This window comes from Triticum aestivum, chromosome 3A (genome assembly GCF_018294505.1).
Source record: "Triticum aestivum cultivar Chinese Spring chromosome 3A, IWGSC CS RefSeq v2.1, whole genome shotgun sequence".
In the NCBI taxonomy this organism is placed as follows: Eukaryota; Viridiplantae; Streptophyta; class Magnoliopsida; order Poales; family Poaceae; genus Triticum; species Triticum aestivum.
Genome location: NC_057800.1, coordinates 425,757,866 through 425,779,311, shown reverse-complemented (window position 1 = coordinate 425,779,311; position 21,446 = coordinate 425,757,866). Strand labels below are relative to the sequence as shown.

Below are 21,446 nucleotides of genomic sequence, written 5' to 3'. Positions count from 1 at the left end.
TGACCCGGAGATCAGGAAGTTGATTTTGCAAGAGGCACACGATTCACCATATTCAATTCACCCAGGAAATACCAAGATGTATTTGGATTTGAAGGATATTTTCTGGTGGACCGGAATGAAGAAGGATATTGCGGAGTATGTAGCAGTTTGTGATGTATGTCAGAGAGTAAAGGCAGAGCATCAGAAGCCAGCAGGATTGTTACAACCATTGCCGATACCCGAATGGAAGTGGGATAAGCTAGGCATGGATTTTATCACGGGATTGCCCAGGACTCGTTCAGGCTATGACTCGATTTGGGTTGTAGTTGATCGATTGACGAAAGTAGCTCATTTCATCCCAGTAAAGACAACTTACACCAGTGCTAAGTTGGCAAAGATATACATGACCAGGGTCGTATGTTTGCATGGAGTTCCAAGGAGTATCGTATCAGATAGAGGAACCCAGTTTACCTCAAAGTTTTGGAAGCAGTTGCACGAAACTTTGGGTACCAGGCTAGAATTCAGTACAACTTTTCATCCACAGACAGATGGACAGACCGAGAGAGTCAATCAGATTTTGGAGGATATGTTGAGAGCTTGTGCGCTAGATTATGGATCTAGTTGGGACGATAATTTGCCATATGCAGAGTTTTCTTACAACAACAGTTACCAAAACAGTTTAAAGATGGCCCCTTTCGAAGCTTTGTACGGAAGGAGGTGCGGGACACCGTTGTCGTGGGACGAAGTTGGAGACCGCCAGTTGTTTGGACCTGACTTGATTAAAGAGTCTGAATAGAAGGTGAAGCTGATTCACGATAGGCTCAAGGTAGCCCAGTCCAGACAGAAGAGTTATGCGGATTCTAAACGCAAGGAGACAGTTTGCGAAGTTGGAGATAGAGCTTATCTTCGAGTATCTCCACTTCGGGGAGCAAAGCGTTTTGGAGTCAAAGGGAAGTTAGCGCCACGATTTGTAGGACCATATCGAGTTTTGGAACGTATGGAGAAGTGGCCTACAAGTTGGAATTTCCGAAGGATTGTCAGGAGTTCATGATGTGTTCCATGTTTCCCAGTTGAAGAAGTGTCATGCGGAGATGGCTGACATACCGTTGAGAGACACAGTGCCATTGACGTACGAGGAGAAACCAATTAAGATTCTCTAGTTTGCCAGTCGAGTCACCCGCAGCAAGGTTATCAAGTTTTGCAAAGTTCAGTGGAGCCACCACACAGAGGATGAAGCGACCTGGGAACGAGAGGAAGATTTGCTCAAAGACCACCCTCACCTATTTTCTAGCCAACCCGAATCTCGAGGGCGAGATTCATCTTAAGGGGGGTAGGTTTGTAACATCCCAAATTTTCAATTTGGAATGTTATACATTAGATCATCTATGCATATCATATTTTATTTTGCATTTTGGTTGATCCTAGAAATTCTACGCAACTCAAGGACCCACGGAGAGAGTTGGGGATTTCGTTATTTTCATATTTGAGTTTTCTCAAATTTTGAGAATAGGATCATTTGATTTTATTTATTTTATCATCAATTATTTCTATTACAAAAATATGAGATAGGGAATAAAATGACTTTCCCAAAATAGAGAAATATTGAAGATTTAATAATAAAATCAAATAAGATTTTATTTCGGAGTTTTTCGGTGTTTTATTTGAATTTAGGAAAAATGTGCGTTTTTCAAAATTGCATTTAGGTCCCAAATAAATGTTCACCTTGTGCGGCTTGATTTTAGAAGCCCGTGAAAATTTATTTCGGAATTTTTGGAGTCCGTTTAATATTTCTTTTTATTTTTCTTCCGAGCGGAATAATTTAAAAAAAAAGAACCGACCTACGGGCCGTGTCCGACTAGGACTCCGGCCCAAGGGGGCCTTCATAAGCCGAGGCCCGGTCCCGGGGAACCCTAGCCGCCCCAGCTCCCAACCCTAGCCGCCGCCCGGTCCCGCCGCCGTCGCTGCGCCGCGCCGCCGCCGCCCGCCACCGCGCCGCCCCACGCCGCCGTCGCCGGACGCCGCCGCCGAGGTTCGCCGCCGCCTCGACTTCCGTGCCAACGTTTTTTTTAAATAAAAAAATAAAAAAATAGATCGGTTTTCGTTGGTTTTTTTTAATTTCGGTTTTTTTAAATAGATCTGTTTTTCCGGTTTATTTAAATAGTGAGCATTCGTTCGTTCGTTCGTTCTAGCGAGCGTTCTTCGTTTTTCTTTTTCTTGGATTAAATCCGTGATTTTTCTGATCGTGATTCCTGATCCGATTTTCGTTTTAGTATAACTTTTCGCTCGTTTATCGGAATCAGGCGATTCAAGCGCCTAGAGATTTGTCTCGAAACCCTCTATCCGTTTAACCAACTTAAACAAGATTTTGCTACTGTAAAATTTGCCCTAGATCCAGATTACTAGAACGAAGTTGTTTTCTTTCGCCGTTTGACTTTCGTTGCTTCGTTCGATTTGATTCTTTTTGTCACCGGAGTTCTTAAGTTGAACTTTCTGGTTAGATCTCTTATTTGAGTTTTACCTGTGCATTAGATGAGTACTTATTGTATGCTTGTTTGTTTGTCTGCGATAGAGTACCCGGAGTGCGCCGCTTGTTACTTCGAATCGTTAGGTTTCGCGGATCATCAGCAAGGCAAGTAACACTTTGATCATACCTTTTCTACTACCCAGTTTTATTGCATTAGATCAATCCTCACACATTGCATGATTAGGATCTAATTAAATTGTGGGATGGGAAGTAGATGAGGTAGTACCTATCACCTGTTTATTATCAAACCTTTGGGAGTTACTTCTACGTTTGCTTATTATGCCATGCTATGCTAGTAGACGTGGATTGGGTGAGTGATATCCATGACAGATGTGAGTTTGTTAATTAATGGTTTATCTAAGGTGGCAACTTAAACACACATCTGGGTGGATTGAGGCACCTGGGTATTCCAGGACTTGCCTGTTTTCTTTTGGACCGCCACCCAGGCTCAAAGGGATCATGAGACTATTCATACTAGAAACTTCCGTGTGCAGCCACAAGCTATTATGGGCTCTAGCATAGTTGACTAAGTTGTGCGAACTCTTACAGTGGTAGACTAGCAGATGTAGGGGATGTAGGTGGTACGGTCTACCCGATCGTAAGGTGCTAGCGCTTCTGAAAGACTATGTCTCGGTCATCCGTCTTCTCAAACACCATGTAGTGCGAGAAACCAAACGGAGGCGATCGAGTCTTGTGGGGAAAAGTGCGCAAACCTCTGCAGAGTGTAATAAACTAATCATGGTTAGCCGTGTCCCCGGTTATGGACATCTTGAGTATCTAGTACCTGGATTATCATGTGAATCTCAACATGTTACTCTAAATTAATTTTGTTGGGTTATGTTTAATGATGATGCTTAATTGGGAATGAGAATGCTGTCAACCATTCTCAATGTTTAACAACCACCATGATAGTTAAATAAATCTATTCCTTTGAAGTAGGGAAAAATTGGCTTTACGCAAAACTGTAACCATAGAGCTTTCCACCAGCCAAATATGCATATAGTATAGCTGTTTCATTCCATTACTCTCTATGTGTTACATTGCCAGCATATTCCATGTGCTGACCCATTTCGGGCTGCAATGTTAATGTTGCAGACTTTTCAGACGATGATTAAGGAGTTTTTAGGTCGTGGTTCTATACTCAGTGATGCCGTTGGAGTTGATGGACTCACTTATCTTCCAAGCCTTCCGCTATTATCATTATTAGATGGCCTTAAGCCATATTTATTGTAATAAGTTCTCTTTTGAGACATTCGATGTAATAAGTGTGTGATTGCTACTCTGCTATAAATCCTCCGAGTACTGTGTGGTGTCAGCATTACTGATCCAGGGATGACACCGGAGCAGAGATATCAGACTGTTTGATGTCTGGTCGCTACATCCAATCTACAGGAATTGGTCGTCTCTGCAGGTGGGATAGGTCTTCGGCCGGTGGACTTGCTGTACTTTTTTCTAGAGTGGGATTTTTCTGTGGTACAGCTGGAGCTATGGAAACTGAAATCGGCATACCTTTTGCTGGAGTGCAGGTCCTGTGTGGTGGGGCTAGTGGTGTGGCCAGTGAAGCATGGGTACAATCTGCTGGAGTCGGTCCTATGTTTTGTGTCACTGGTTGTAGAGCCAATATAAGTGGGGTGTTATCTGATTTGTCCGGCACCACCATGTTTTTCAAGGACTTCGTTGGTGCTCCTTTAGGTTCGGCAATCACCCTCTTCCTTTATGATATCTGATGCACAAGAACAACATTTGAGTGGAAAAACATGGTATGATGACAGATGGAATATGTATTGATAATGGATGGGCATGGCATCTTGACATATATGATAAGTAAACTAAGAAAATGGTGGTGCTACAAAGTAAAAGAAATGCAAAACAACTTATGCAAGATACGCGCAATCAATAAAACCTTGCCAAATTAGAACAGGCACCTTGATGGGTGAAGAGGACAGGCCATCTACCTTTGACTCCTCGAGGTCAGAATAGTCATTAGGATCATATTCTGAACAAGAATCTACAGGTGGGGAGCGTATGAGTTTCATTGCACCCAGAATGGCACGCAATGCCTTGGTGCCAATTTTGTAAGTCGTTGTAGTGTTCCATAATATTCTTTTGATGCGCAGATTCTGATATTCACTGTGATTACGTATAATATCTGAGAAGCATGAAAACATAAATAGTAGTGAGATTATCTTTGTAATGCAGATGATATTCTAATATATAGGTGCCCCTGTAAACCCTTGCGTGCTATCACTGGATTCTGATGAGAGAGCCTATGTGTGCTGTAATATGGTGCATACATTAATAAAATCTGGCACAAGTACACAAAAAAATAGGCTCCAGAAGTAAGGATAGTTGGCAGATGATAGGTTCGTAATATATTGTATAGAGAGTTTATTGCCAAACCATGATAACAAGAGCACACAACAACTAGGCAGATCGTAGTTTACATAAAAGGGGTACACCATAACCAGGATATATAAATCGGGAAGGTGGAACTGGCTAGAAATTACGGTGTTGTATTGCCGCTACTAATTGAAAGCCTATCGATCACGTACAGGCCAGGTCTATCAGCTATTGACTGCAGATGTCCCTGCTCCCCTTCCTGACAAGGAACATACTGTACGTACTAAATACAGAATAACAAATGAGTAACATGTTAAAGAACAGAAGAGGAAGCATATTCTTGAGGTTCCGCTTCATTGCATACAGTGTTGGTTGCCCACTCAAGATGAATCACAGCGCCCAAAGAAATCCAATTCCATGTTATCTCTCTACATGTGGCCACATGCATTTGGAAAATCAAGTGGGAACATTACCTGACCAATTAAATGTGTGTCTATTAACTAATATCAGTATCATATCACAATTCGTATTTGAAGAAGTAAGCTTTGGACTTATGATTGGTGTGTTGTTTAGCTTCAAGAGTGGACTGCTGCTAGTGCGACACAAAGCAGCTACGCTGATCATAGTGTAGATATAACGGGAAAATTGTAAGCATCACAAGTAAAATCAGCAAAGTGGAACTTGCTGGAATATATGTGCTAGTATTGCCGATATGGCTAGACAGGCTTCGGATACCAACTCTCTTCAACTAAAGGTGCGGTATTGTTAATATCCTTGTAACTCTCAAAGGCGACACAGCTCCCCGCATTTCCTTGCTAATCTTATAGGATTCAAGTGGGCAGGCCACTACAATTCCTATTCATATGTTTACAAAATCCTACGAATCAAAGAGGCCCGAAGAGTTCAAATTGTCCATCACAACCGACCGTATATACCTCTACACTGCAAATGTCCCTGCTCATCTTCACTACAAGGAACATACTGTACTACTATCATACTCCCTCCATTCCAAAATATAAGTCTTTGTAGAGATTTCCACTATGGATCACATGCAGATGTATACAAATACATTTTAGAGTGTAGATTCACTCATTTTGCTCCATATGTAGTCCATGGTGGAATCAATACAAAGACTTGTATTTAGGAACGGAGAGAGTACTTATTAAAGAAGAACGGAAGAGGAACATGCTAAAGAAGAGCAAGCAGATTTTGGATAATAAAATGTTCATTGCGTAGTGCCCACACATGATGAACCAAAGCGCATTAAGAATGCAACTCCCTCTGTCTCTCTATATGTGGTGCACATGCTTTTCAAAAGTAAAGTAGGAACATTAGCTGACCAATTAAATGTTATCTGTTTTAGTAATATCAGCATCATATCAGATTCGTATTTGAGCAACAAGTTTGGAATTATGAGTGGCACATTGTTTAGCTTGATGGATTCAGGAGCAGTGCTAAGCAGGTACGATAATGGTACTGAATATAAAGGCATGTCTGCATGCAAGTCGTGTGACTTTTGTCATTTGGGTCAGTCGACCATTTCAGGCGGTTGGATGAAGATCCTACGTCTCCTAACCCTTGTTCTTCCTCGTCTCTGATTCTTCCCATACAGAACACCGCACGGGCCGCCGGCCGAACCAACGGCCCCCACCGACTGTGTTCCTCCGCCACCACCCCCACCCCCGTCCCCACCCGCGTCGAGTTTTCTTCGTTCGGCGAGGCCCCACCACCGCCCCCCCCCCACAACCATCGTCCCCACCCGAGCCCTTCCTTTGCACCGGCGAACTCCGGCGAGCTCTCAAAAATCGATTGACCTAATTTTGAAATTTAGTCTACTGTCATTTAACTAGTGTGGAATATAAAAGGGGAAAACCATAAGCATTGAGAGTATAGTGTTGAGCGTGCCATGGCGGATCTGAACGTGCAAACCGGACAAAGGCAACTTCGCAACCAATGTTTGCTTTCAACTAACAAGTAAGTGATGGACCAGAAATCAGAGTAAAGCAGTAGCGATCTATTTTCTTGCTGCAATAAATAAGTTGAGCAGATACGAAAGAGTACCGCCCCTGGTGTGACACCGTGTATGCATATGATGAGAATTTGATGGTGTTGCGGTAGCGATGGCTGTCGGTGGCTTGCAAGCAGATCTAGGTGGGTAGACGGTGGCGGCGGGTGCGGTGGACGAGACAGTCGTGGAGCGGCGCCGACATGGTGGACGACGGTGGGGATGAAGCGAGAGGACGGGATGCAAGGATCCTGGTCCGGAGCCGTGGATGAGACAAGCTGATCTCTTGTAATGGCCGACGTCGTCGGGGTATCAGCTCCGGCATGGTGGAGGAGGAGGACAGCGGATGGGGTGGCGAACGGAGGAGGCTGGGGTGGAGAGGGTGTTTTGGTGCCCACGGAGTACGAATGGGGAAATCAAGGGAGAGAGGAAGGGGGGAACCATGTCTTCAGGGCGCGCTTGTCTAAAATGTGAGGAAATTTACAAACTTAGCCCCAGTTTAAAATTTCCTACATCACAGCAATATTAGTCGGTTGAGGATAGGATGGTAATCTCGCATACACCAAATATTTGCCGACAAGAGTTTGTTTTTGGCGCCCACCATGTATGAATCCGGGAGGGAGTCGATTTCGGCCGAGGAGACATTGTGTTTTAGCGCCCACAGTGTATGAATCCGGGTGAGAGGCAGGTATGTCATGTTTGAGTTAAATTACAAACCTACCCCTATTGAAACCTATAGAAATCGAGCCGATAGGCTTTGCATGGCAGGGATAGGCAGTAATCTCCATCTCGCAGATTTTGGTTTCGAGCGGTTACTGCAACTTTCCCCGCTTCGTTCAAATTTTTGCAGAGCAAGAGTGCACGTTTACCATGCCAACTCAATTCGAATCTAGTTTGTATTCTATTTTTGTTCGGGCAGGATCCATTTTCGATTGGAATAAAATTCTATATACATCATTATATATATATACCTTCAAAAGCACAGCAAAGAATTCTGCTCCTTTATATATATAATATGATTTACAAATACAATGATCTCAAAATCATAAGGTTGAATTCAAAAAATTTAAACCAAATTATGTTCTACTAAAATGTATGGATCGGTAATATCTACATATTAAATAACATAGATGCGCGTGAATTCATATGAGTATGCATGTTTGATAGATCAATTTTGGTTCGAGTATGAATTACATGTATCATCATCTCGAATTCAAATATTTGAATCCCCTTTATGTTGACTCTTTTCACGCCCATCTCTCTCACATGCATGCTACTTCATGTAGCTATCACTCTCTTTTATCCAGCTCACCCACACGCTCACTTCATGTTTCTCGTATCTTCGCAAACATGGTCTCTCGACATCTCCCTTGAGAAGTGTCACACTCTCCCTATCGTTATACATTACACGGTTTTAATTATCTCTCACGTCTCTACCGTTCTCTGGTATCACTAGGTACCTAAGCTTTCTTTTTCACCGCCACACACACAGTCTCACTCATCTTTCACTTTGTCTTTCTCTCTATGGGGTTCTCTCACACACCCTATATGTCTCTAGATATGACTCAGACCACTAAAATTACTCTCTCCTGTAGATACAACATTTGTTGCGGTCTCCTTTCCATCCCCATCCTAGTTACAAAACTGACATTATTCATTTGTTTACCGATCAGACAAACCTCCCCCCTCTCTCTCACACACACAACTCCTGCTTCCACTCCCCTTCTCGACTACCGTCTCTCTCTCTCTCACACAAACTCTCGCTTTCGCACCCCGACTCGTATTTCTCTCACAAACATTTATTGACTAGACTCTAGATAGGTTTATACACCCGCACACTCGTGCTTCCACTATCGCATACATGTCTCTCTCGCGCTCCTTGTATCTATGTAGATTTTTCTTCCCTTCTTGAGACACGCCTGTCGGTTCTATATCTGGCATATCTCGTAGTAGGCGTCCTAAGCTAGGCGTCTTGGAGCGATGGTAACATGGACACGGGATTTTACCCAGGTTCGGGCCCTCTTGATGGAGGTAAAACCCTACATCCTGCTTTTGATTATATTGATATGGGTGTATTACAGGGTACATGTGTCTAACACGAGACTGGTCTAATGAGTATGAGATGTCATGTAATGATCTATTGACTAGCCTGGCCTCGGTTTATATATGCACCAAAAGGACTAGGGTTTTGGAGTGTCCTCGTATTGTGCGCCAAGTCTTGTGGAAAAACCTCCTTGTATGCGGCATGGGCTACCCGAAGTGGCCCATGAATGAACCGCCATGGGGTCCTTGGCCCGATCCAGCTGGTCGGGAGATGAGGTGGTGAGTACCCCCTAGTGCATGATACCGTCAGTAGCCCCCTAAACCAGTCTTCAAGTTGGGGACGCTCCTCGGTTCTTCCGAACTGTTCTTCATCTTTGGACAGCAGTCTTGAAAACTGGTTCAACAAATCTTCTCATCTTCGATCTTGAGGATTTCTGAAGTGGATCCGAAGAGTTTATACGTCAGGTATCCGAGGAGCCCCTTTAAGTTATCGGCCTTTATCAATGCCTTGTTATTTTTCATGCTAGACCTCAGGTTTGAAGTTGTTCCCGTGGGGCGGTGTCTTCTTGCGTCCGAGCTCCAACACCAGACTACATCCGAGCTCCAAGACCGGACTGTATCCAAGCTACAACACTAGACTATATCTGAAGTCCAACGCCGGACTATATCCGAGCTATCATAGATGACCTTGGCTCGAAAAAGTTAAAGGAGTTTAGCCGAGATTAATGCCGGAAATGCACTCTATGGAGCCAGCCACTTGGATCCGAGCTATATGCCAGACTTCTTCCGAGGTGGTGCATCACCTCGGCCGTGGGTTGATTGTTTGCGGATTTCATTTCCAATTGATGCAATTTATTTGCTGACGAGATGTATAGCTAGTAGCCCTCAAGGTGTCTGTCGGCCTAAAATCCGAGATGCACCTGAAGGAAAATATGAAACCGCTGATCCTAGTAGCTCCTAAGACTCGGGTCATGAAATCGGCCTGAGGATCAACTCCTAGCTCGGCAACATACATAGGAACAGAAACGCAGTGTAATATATTAGAGGTAATAGTGATCGGCAGACGGGCCCTTGAGAGAGGGGTTTTGAGAAGTCTCCGTAATATATTAGCTTGATGCCGGATAGGTCTTAGATGGTGCCTATTGTTTTCTGAAGACGTTTGCCCATAGTTCGGTCAAGCCGAACACCAAGCCCTTTGAATTTTCTGCATTGAATAGACAATGCAGTAGCCCCCGAGACACTGGTCGGGTGGCAACACCAGATCAAGGGATTGTTATGCCCCATTAATATTAGTAAATGATAAGCCCGAAGCCCAGTAGCCCCCGAGCCTTAATGTGGGCACGGGTGGCCGAATTAAGGATCGACATCCGAAGTAAAATCACAAATTGTGTGTAATGATTCTATGTATCCAAGTACTTTACATCATTAATGCTTGGATCCACACTGTACAAAAATTATGTTGACCGACCATCGGCTTCCACCTCCTCGACCAGTAGCCGAGGAGTGTTTGTCCTACTTTATAAAGCCTTTATGAGGGCAAAGATTTACGACAAACAAGGCAATCCGGCCATACGGTTTTATAAACAAAGGTATGCAGAGAGATATGTTATATTACTGTTTAACATAAGAAATATCTTCCAAAGAAAATAGTCCCGCTATGGGTTCCTTTCTTTGGGTTGTCATGCTAAGCATGATCATGAAACATCAACTCCGATCAATGTGGGAGAGAAATATTGAGGATTTAGTTTGGGGAAAGTTCCCGAACTATGTGGTCTTTAGCGAACCTAAATTTTCACTTCCATCATTGCCGACCAATTATATCTTTGGAGATCATTAGCTTTCGGCTTCACCCAGTCTGAGGTACTAACTCGGATGACCCGGTAGTAACAACCACAGAGGTGCTCCCATTACCGCCTAGCCGAACAATCGGGAACGTAGGGGTAAGCATAGGAGCCAAGCAACCTAGCTTGGCCAAAATCTTAAGTCAAATTGATGCATATGTATGGCTTTATAACGATGCTTACGGAAGGCAGCCTTTGTATATTAAATACAAATGCCGATGATATGTTTATTTTGAATCCGTTGCGACCATTTATCAGTTGAAAGTGGCCCATCATCGGCTTCCACCCACTTGTAGATGCTATGCAGGTTGTTTCCGCAATAACAAAACAACCCTTAGCCAACGTCTCGGTGCCCGAAGGTGGTTGTGTTAGCGGAAATGAGGCAACCAGATATGCGGGCTTTATAACTTTCACTTAGTCATAGGAGCTTTAAACTGGGGAAGATAGCTACGAGCCCCCGGTTAGTGTTCGGCACCGACCGAAGTCTAGCCATTAACACTTCGGCCCATCGTTTAACACGTGGTAATTGGTATCAATCTATAGTGTGACAACGTCATCGGATCACTGATCAGTTTACGCCCATTGTGATAGTCAATTTTCGGCTTTCTCCACTGAGGTGCTTAACCATTCGAGCTGGAAGCACAATCGCAGTGGTTCTCCCTTTGCACACCTAGCCGAACAAAGCGGAACGTAGGAGGCAAGCATATGAGATGGGCAACCCAACTATTGACCGAAGACACAATTCGAGACTGATGCATATATAGCAATATCCGAGAATGTTTCTGACGAATCTCTAAAGACGTCCGGTGTTGCACTGCGAGACTTATGCTGGAAACACACAAATAGTTTAAAAGTGCCATCGGCTTGGAGAATCAAAAAACTACAGTAAAAACTTGACGTCCAAACTAGATCAAGTATTCGGTGCTAATCCGAAAATTGGTCTTTAGAAAAAAATTGTGCTTCTGTCGTGCTTTAACATGACACATCCTATCTCAAGACTTCAAGCGGGTCAGTCTATGCTTCAACCTCCTATCCCAAAGGCGGAGTACTTCTCGTTAGGCCATTTAGCAAACTAAACTCTAGCGGCTTTGAGAGAGATATTAGGCTCCCCGGCTATTGACCACGGACTCGTGTCGAAAAAAGGAGTGATAGAAAAAGACTTTGCAACGACTAAGAAGAAGAACACTTATTATAAAATGGCTCATACTAATTTAAGACCCCCCAAGTGACTTGGGTAAAAGAATTTTATGTATAATGATTGTATGTACCAAAGTACTTATATCATATATGTGTTCACTCGAACTTTAAACGCGTCTTAACCGACCGTCGGCTTCTCCCTCTTCGGTCAAGTGCCGAAAAGTGTTATGTACTCCACCTGTCGAGAATATCGACGGAGTTTCTGATAACCAGGCAATCAGGCCATAAGGCTGTAACAGACAAAGCGCGCTCAGGGAACTTATGCTATATTACTGACAAAGTGTAAGAAGCATCTTAGAAGAAAATAGTACCCCCACCGATGCCTTTCTTTGGTTGCTCACTGTTACTATGAGATTTGTGCAATAGATTTTTTGTACTCATGAGTTTCGTTGTGTGCCGACCATGATTGAAAAAAAATAAGAGCGCTAGCTTTCGGCTTCACCTAGTCTGAGGTCCGAGCTCGGATGACCCGATCGTGACAATCGCAGAGGTGCTCCCTTTACTCCCTAGCCGAACAATCGGGAACATAGGGGTAAACACAGGAGCAAAGCAACCCAGCTTGCGGAACACTTAAGTCAACATGGTGCATATTGTGGCGTAATACACGAACAAGAAACGAAGCCATACAAGTATAATCATATGCAAGAGAAAAGGCTTCATAAAGGAAGCCCCCAAATAAAAGGGGTATTTGAATTTATGTGTCACAAACAAAGTTTTGACAAGAAACTTTTTCACAAATAACTTTTTGCCAAAAATTATAATACTTGGTCGAACCGAACAAAATTTAAAACTGAAAGTTTTTGAGCATGAAAGCGACTTAGCTGGGTAATATGCTCGGTGTTGACGACTTGATTCAGGCTTGTGGCGGGACAAAGACGCCCATCGATCTGTGACAGATCCGACAAGGTTTGTGGTCCTCAGCATGGCCGAGGTCCCAGCCCCCAAGCCCGAGGTGTCCGAGCGAGGAGTTCGGCACTCCGGAGTAGTGACACGGCTCGGCCGATGTGGTAATGTGAAGCCCTTAGTATAGCCGAGCTGGCGGAGTTAGTCGGCAAGGTGACAATGAAGCCGCCACGCCAGTCGACCTGTTCAGCATGGTGGACTTCAGTTTGATGAAGCAACGATGATGTGCGACCGATGTGGCGAGATGAAGTTCTTGGTCCAGTTAACATGACGAAGCTATGATCGGCGGATGACGAAGTCTCATGCAGGTCGGCTGGTGATGCCGAAGTGACCGCGTAACATAGTCAAAATCGATTACCTGCACACATAAAATAGTGGAGTACAAAAATAGTAACATAAATATATAAAAAACTCACATAATTAATTTACACAAAATAATTTATTTAAAGATATGTGGCCTAGCGCCGAAGTCAATGTCGATGTAGGGAGGTCAGCGTGATGCGGTAAAGGCGTGACAAAGCCTGAAGTCATAGGTCGGTCCGAGTTCCGGATGCGGCGTTCACCGAACTATGTACGGAAACTAACCGAACCACCACGTGACCGTCATTAATGCGGCCACCATTTGATAGATCTGTGTGTAGAGAATGGAACAAACCAGAGTAATAATTCATCGGAGAAAATAAACCCATGTAAAAAAATTACTAGGATTAATAGCATCTGGTTTATTTATTGTAGCAATCCGAAGAGACACATGTGGGTGTTCATAGACTTGCATCTAGTAATAGCACTAATACCAGTGCTAGCACGTGAGAAGTGCAAGAAAGACTGATTAGCAAAAAGCAAAGTCCGCCTTCGTTGAATTTAACCTATAAACCCTGGAGAACCGCTAGGCAGGACCAAGGTGGCCACGTCGCCTTTAAATCGCTCGTGCCACCGCCTGTTAATTAGGTGCCCCTCCGAGGGCATTTTAGTCATTTCACCTTTGGGTATAAATCCCAACAGCTCCCGTGCAACGTAGAAGGTAGAACCCTAGCCGCCTCCCCATCTGCCGCCCCGCCCGACCCGCTCACCCCGCCGCTCCGCCCGTCCCGCTCGCCCCCTTCCCAGCCGCTCACCCCGCCCGTCAGCTCGCCGTGGCCGATGACCACGCCACCAGAGACCGCGGACCTTGGCGCAGGCCTGTGCTCCCGAGTGGTGGTCCCTCCTCGTTGCCACCCCTCTCCTCTGCCCTGTGTCGGATCCGAGGCGTGCGGGCGCGGAGGCGAGCTTCTCCAGCGGTGGCCGCCACCCTCTCGTCTCCTCAATCCTCTTCATATCATCCCGCGTTCTCGATCTACGCCGCCACGTGCTGTGGTTCTGGATTGGGCGCAGGCTGCCGCCATTGGAGAGTAGCGGCGGTGAGGTCTTTAGCTCGGGTGCGAGGAGCAGGGGGGTGAGGTGGACGGTGTTGTGGCGAAGAAATGATTGATGCGGTCGGCAGCGAGCGCCGGTGAGCGACGAGGATGCTACCATCTCTCCTATATCCTCCCAGATTCTCGATTGGACCGGGGGACAGACGCCGCCACAGGCCACCGGGGACGCCTCTGCATTGTCGTCGGCTGGACGAGGAAAACAGCAAGATGCTGGCCTATGCATCGGACGTGGGCTGCTTCAGCTTTAGGGGAGATTTGACTATGGCGCAAGGTCCCCCACTTCCTTGTTGTGGCACTGCAGCGTCATGGGCCCTTCTGAAGGTACGCTAACTCCTTCTCTCCTCTTCTTTCATACTGTTGCAAAAGGTGAGGTGCAAATCTGAAGAATTTTGTACAGGGAGAGGGAGGCACATCGGAGGGTGGTAGCAGGTGCGTCTTGCTAAAGCAACCAGGTATATATCCCAGTTCCTTCTTACCATGACCTTTATATTCCAACCATACACTACAGCAATACAGGCGCTCCATTGTGTGTGTTAACGTTTTCCTGTACTCATGATTTTTCTCAACCAATGATTTGTCTGAAGTGCCATTGGTATTAATTGTTCGTTTGTCATGTATACCAAACCAAGTGAAATAACCATAAAAGGACAAATCAAATAGAATCATTTTGTTTAGCAAATTTATATTAGTGTTTAATGGTAAAAGTTTCAAAAGTTTTTAACATCAATCTGAAGTTGACCTTTGTTCAGGGACGAAGGCATTATATACCTTTGAATTGCCTCTTTTGTTGTTTATTGCTGGATTTGACAAGCAGTTTTTTTCAGTGGTTGTCGTGGCCTGAAGCAGCAAGTATTGTGGAGATTGATGGACTAGGTGCTTGCAGCCGCAGTCCATCGCGCTCTCGGTTGCTGACCTTGAGGTCCAGCGGCAACTGCCCGTCACTTAGGTATCTTCCCCCCTCTCATGCTCTTCCCCTTTTTGCCTTATTGGTTGTATCTAGACCAAGGCTTGATCCAGACCCAAGAAATGTGGTCGCGGTGCAGCTTATCAACTCCATCCCATCTGGGTGCTTCCCGACATGGCAGTGATGGTCTCCTTTTTCAGTCATCGTGCGTTGCACCACAAAGAATTATGTGGTTTGATGGCAATGAAAGAAAGAGGTGGTGATTTAATTCCGCTTATTTGCGCCACAAACGATTCAGTGGTTTGATGGCAAGGAGCAGGAGGTGGTGGTTCAGTTCCACTTATTTGTTAGCTTCTCTTTCCTTGGAGAAATGGTCTCGATGTTGATATTTTTTGTATTTTCCATTATCTCAATCTTGAATAGATTGGATTAATGGAAAGATACAGGGGTGCTTTACTGGTTGTATAGTCCCTTGCGTAATAAATCTTTGTATCTCTTTTTCTTAATCAGGACTGAATTAATTAATTACCTAATTGTTGTTGACTTGAGTTTAGTTGTTCAACTGTGGTCATCAAATATAGCCTCTGGCTGGCTAGATTAGCCGATGTTTTAGCCAATCATGATGTATTGCACATTGTCTTTCATTTTCTTCTCACTCTTATTCTTTTCATGTTGACTTTTCACTGGCATGGAGAAGAAGAGAGATTATAGGGCGACATTAACTTTAGTTGTCTTTAATTTGATTATGACTGCAAATTTGAGATTTATCATTTTCTAATTCTCGGTGATTTGTATTTTGTAGGGGATGCTTCTAAGCTGCAATGCTCCATATCCGATGCAATATATTTCTGCTTTATTGAAGAGGACTAACTTGTGCTGGGAAAGATTCCTGAAGGTGATGTCAGATCATTGGTAAATAACAAGGAATCCTTGGAACCTGTCATCCTGTAGTATTTGTCTGCGATAGGTATGCATTCTGTACAGCTAAGCAGAGTATTCCAGATTGAGTAATGCTAGAGATACAAACATATTATATACTCCCTCCTTCCATCTATATAGGGCCTAATGCATTTTTTAAGACCGCGTTTGACTATTGACAAGATTAATAGTACATGACATGCACAATGTGAAAATTATATCATTGAAAGCTCCTTTCACACACGAATTTAACGACGTGCTTTGTGTAAGTTGCATGTCATATATTGTTGCTCTAATATTTGGTCAAAGTTAGCCTTGAAAAACACATTAGGCCCTATATAGATGGAAGGAGGGAGTATACATTTTAATGCTTTAGCTTCCATAGTGAGAGCAAGTTGCAAGACCAGATGCCATGCGGTCTTACTGCGAGCTCGTCCAGTTCATGGTGACTTGGTGATGACTCAAATCCACCTACCTCTTTCTCTCCGTGTCTCCTTTTGTTGCTGTTTGTTGGAACTTTGGATTGCGCTGGCTTGATGGCTGTTTCGGATTAATCAAAGGATTTTGTTTAGCTTAGTTTCATTACGGGCAAGACTAAGATAGTCGTTCTTTAGTGTGGGTTAAATTAATCAGGGGATTTGAAGAACGGTTCAATTGATCTGTACTAAGCAAACCTGTGTGCTTGCAATCACGTATGGTTTTAGCCATGTTGCTGCTAGAAAGCTTCCTTCAATTGAACCGATCTTCTCAGTAGCTAATGGAGCGCATTGGCAGGAACAGAGTGGCCAACTGAATCTGATAGTCTGGTTTCTTTGTACTCATATCTTGTAGAGTAGTTTCCTAACTGATTGTTTGGCAACAAGTATTTTGAAGAACTCAAACTCATGGTAACAAATGAACTAGCAAAGAGAGCCATTTATACCTCTCTTCTGTAAGATAATCCCGTGAAGGACACACACATAAAAGCCATGAAGGATGAAGAAAGAATTATTGATCTATTATTATGTTTCTTCTTTGCAAATATATTGCTATGGTTGTTAGCGATGTATACGCCCGAGTGGGCTAATGTATAGTTGTATTGGTTTAGCTTATCGACCTTGCCGCGTTCATGTTTTTATTTCCTTTTGTTCATGATGATTGTTTTTTTTGTGCAGACCTAGATTGTAGGATTGCATGAGTTGGGGCTTGCGATTGCCCATTGTGGTGCACAGGTAGATTGTAGGATGTACTTGCCGAAATGAGCATGGTCGCCATGCTAATTGTTCAAATATTCTATGGTTATTTCAGTGCTTATCTCAGTTACTTGATTTCTTTTGCAGTACTGCCAGGGGTGGCTGTTTGTTTACTGCAGGGGGTGTTGATCTGCTGCCCCATTATTTGATTACATGTTTGATGCTCTCCAAAAAATGCTACAAAGAATCATAAGAAACTTCTCGTGATAGATTTACCATTAGGGATATTGCCAAATGTTTACTTCTAATTCATTAGCATATCCTCTGTTTTTTTTAATTAATTGTTGCCTCCTGTTTTTTGTTTATCTTAGCCTTCTGGTGCTTTTGGTGTATGGGCAAAACAGGTCAGAGTACAAAGTGGTGAATTGCATTTCACATGCCAAGATAAACAAAGAATAAAAAAAGAAAACATGGTATTCTCTAACACAAGAGCATGATACCTTGGGTCCATTGGTGCAGACCAAGAGATAAGAACTACTTATGCTGCAATAGTTTCAGTGGAAGTATAGTCAGGTGTTTAATTGTTTTTTTACAGTTTTAGCTAATTGGCTGGGTATCCACTTTATCTTTTGTGCTTGCACATATAATCGATTCTCTGGTCCATACTTGCATGTTCTCTAATTATCTTGGAGTGCTTGCAAGTAATTAGAACATATCTTGGTCCATACTTGCATTAGAATATGCCACATAGAAGGATGTGGCATATCTTGGAATAAGAATGGCCACACGAGCATTTTGTCATGATATTGTAATGAGTGGTCGATACTTGTGGCAGTGCTACAATGGTGCTATGTTGCATGTTTGCACAAGATGCCTGTAAATTCTTGATCTTCGTCGTGCCTCCTGCTTACTATTAGTTCAATTGAGCCCAATCTTTCTGGTCGTATTGCTACGCGCTTATGATTAGTTGCTCTATTTCTTGGTTGTTGTATTGTAGGATAGGGAGGCAGAAGAGAGGACATGCCGGGGAATGAAGGAGAACAAACGTAAGTAGTACTTGCCACTATTCAGATTTCTTTGTTGTTGCATTACAAGATTGTAGGGTGTTTAGATTTTAAATGCTGGCATTGATCGAGGTGTTAACTGGTTTTTAGTTCTGATTAGATGCGAATCAGGTTTTAGTTATGATGAGATGCAAAAATTGTTGAGAGAGGGCATGAATGGTCTATATTTTAACCGTGCTTTTATTCCTTTTTGCCCTTTCCAAAGGGACTGCTCTACCTTTTGTTGACAACAATATATTTATTAAGCTAGGAGGCTGCACCGGTCATGAATTTAAATAGGCTTGGTACCGCTTTATTTTGGTCAACATTTTTGGCCCTGAACATGTTATGTTTTGATTTATGAGGTTAAAGCATACTACTGCTTGCAGAAATAGCAACCTGTTGAAAGTATTGTTGGGTCACTTTTAGGCTTCTAGCTATTTTGATTTTATCATATACAACACTTTCAGACCAGTAAATACAATGACCTCCCTTTTACATTAAATAATCGTGATTGTTCTCATACCATTTGGCATTTGCAGAGTGTCTCAGGCACACAAGCTAAAGGTTCACCAAGTTCTGGGAAAGAAAAGTTTCCCTAGACATGTGGCGGTGGCTGTCAAGACAAGAGCGGCGCTGTGAGCGACAGCCCTCGATCGTCTTCCTTGTGGAATCAGGTACGCGTCGTCCATCATGGGTGTTGGCGGGTGGCCGGAGGCGGCTACATCAGGCCAGTGTCCGTGATCAAGACTGACACCGGGAAGGCTGCCGGTATGTAGTATGCTCCTCATCTCCTCCAACTTATGTTTTGGTAGCACGTCTCCATCATTGTAAGGACATATTTCTAGCTTTCACTATCCTACTCTACTATGTCGTGCTTGACCATTCCTCTTCCATTCAGGTCTACAGTTGTGCACTCAATTCAAATGATTATTCTCCGTTCTTTGCCTCAGAACTACATATGAGAGGTACAAAGGGTTGGCCAAGATACTCAATTAAGCTATTCGATTTAAGGTATACTTCTATCGCTTCCTTCTATCCTTTTTGTTCAACTTCTCATGTGTATTGTTAGCTTTTTCTCAAGCTTTTTTTTAATCTAGAACCTCAAATATAAGTACATTTTGCTGATTAGTGAGTAAATCAACCGGCAATAGTTGGTATATATTTGTTGTAGGTTTGATGTCACCTATTCATTCTTTTTCTTTTTGAGATGCTTTGTCTTTACAATGCAGCATTTGTTTCTTCATAACTATATTACCGCTTACATTGCTGGCAATGGGAACTAAAGAAATCTTTGAGGCTACTTGTGAAGCTCTATTGTTGATGCCAGATTTGTACATTTGAGTAGTGTTATATCCATGTATAAATGCAGACTTCGTTGAAGCTATATTTTATAAACCAATCAGCCATGTTTTTTCTTTGCTGCTGCGGTTGCCATGTGTCACGTAGTTATATGTGCGTGTTCATAATTATAATTGCACTTTGTCTCCCTTTGCAGGTGTGATATATGTGTGTTCATAATTATATGTTAGTCCTAATTTTCAAATCATGCCCACAGCTTGTGGAGTGTTAAAATCTAATATCTCTAATTTCCGCATCAAGCTATGGTTCCCCTGTTTAGCATTTACTTTCTATTAATTGCTTTGATTTAATGTTTAAGATTTTTGCTTTACCGATGTTTGATCTAGATTAGCAATAAAACACACTCAAAATTAGGTGTTCTTCCTTGGTTAGCTGTCTGCATTTCTTATGTTGGATTGGTTCAGGCCAGGGTGTATCGCTCTTTTTCCTTGCCTTTCACAGGTCCTTTGCTGATGTTGGTTGTGTCCTTGCTGCTTGGAGAGGGGGTGAGGGCAGAGGACTTTGATGCCAGAAATAGGTGAGGTAAAGAAAATACTACGGTCTATCTATGCTACAGCTGTTTAGCTAATTGGATCTGGTCTCCTCGAGCGGATGTTTATTTGCTTACTCATTTCTGCTCTTCTTGCTGTATGTGAAGTGATACAATTGTATTCCATTGGTGTCAACTTACTTTTCGTGAACTAATTCTGTAATGAGTACACATTGGTATCTACAGAGGTCCTCTATATTTGTTCTCCTTCACTAGAGTGCCATACATACAGAAATAACTATATTTAAACTGTACATTTGAAGCTTTTTACTCAAAGCCAAATGACACTCTGCAATCTACTCAATTAATTCCTCTCGCATGCCAGTATTTTCAGGTCCACTACACCAAAGAAAAGCTGAAAGAGTACATCAAACCAGATGATGACACACTCAAGGTCAAGCTCGCAAACAGCAGTCTGCACACCAGTTGTCGTATCATGCTGGGAACAGACAAGAGAGCCACAATAACCAGAAACTGGTCAGAGTTCTGCCACCGTGCAAACATCCATGAAGGATGTATCTGCGCCTTTTGTTTCAAGGTTACCGTAGAGCACCGCCTGACTCTCATCGTCCATGTTCTCTAGACGGACCATCTACAGCAACCCATGCCTTTTGCATGCATAGCCTGTCGTCTTAAGATCTAATTTGCCTCTATGATAAGATGAACCTTACCTGTGGTTGCCGACGATGCCATACGTTGCTTTTGTACAACTGCTGGTGATATTATAACCTATGTAACCCCAGTTATTATTACCCGGCAGCACATCCATCTATTGATCTTACGTATGATTTTCTATCGTTGCTGCTTTCCTCTGCTTCAATCATCAGTTATTTGACAACAACGCTGAACAATCTGCACAAGTACTAATGGAGCCTGGATGATGATGTTGAAGGGATTTCTGTTATGAACAATGAGAACATTCAACCCCAGCCACTATGAACAATCGCAGCGCCGATGGTCCAACAAGCATAAAGCCTATGAGATGAATCTCCCCCTTTCTACCTTACTTCCCAATAGCATTGTAAATATTCTATCATAAGCTCCTAATATCATATTCTATCATGAATGATCCACGTGTACCAATCTGCCCCTAAATATATTTAGGTTAACTCTTTCCATACTTGCCTTACTCTCGCCCCTTGTGCCATCGGCGCAACGGGTCATCTAGTAACAAAGAAAAGAAAGAAGGATTAGGTCTCCTTGTATGCCACCGAACGATCCGAATTCAGCATGTGTCTGCTGCTCTAGCTTGATGTTGTGTGCGCGTTCTTGGC

The 21,446-nt window shown here is 43.3% G+C and overlaps 1 long non-coding RNA gene across 15 annotated transcripts; it reads left to right on the top strand.

The window, feature by feature from the left end:
- Positions 1–13,862: 13,862 nt before the first annotated feature.
- LOC123061490 (uncharacterized) lies at positions 13,863–20,967 on the top strand. Of its 15 annotated transcripts, XR_006429085.1 has the most exons (10): positions 13,863–14,565; positions 14,642–14,696; positions 15,069–15,190; positions 15,951–16,115; positions 17,221–17,277; positions 17,386–18,284; positions 18,824–19,052; positions 19,183–19,295; positions 20,085–20,165; positions 20,498–20,967. It is a non-coding gene; the product is annotated as an uncharacterized lncRNA (long non-coding RNA). The 15 variants fall into 15 exon arrangements; XR_006429082.1 differs by having other exon boundaries at positions 15,951–16,060; positions 17,221–18,284; XR_006429081.1 differs by having other exon boundaries at positions 17,221–18,284.
- Positions 20,968–21,446: the final 479 nt, after the last annotated feature.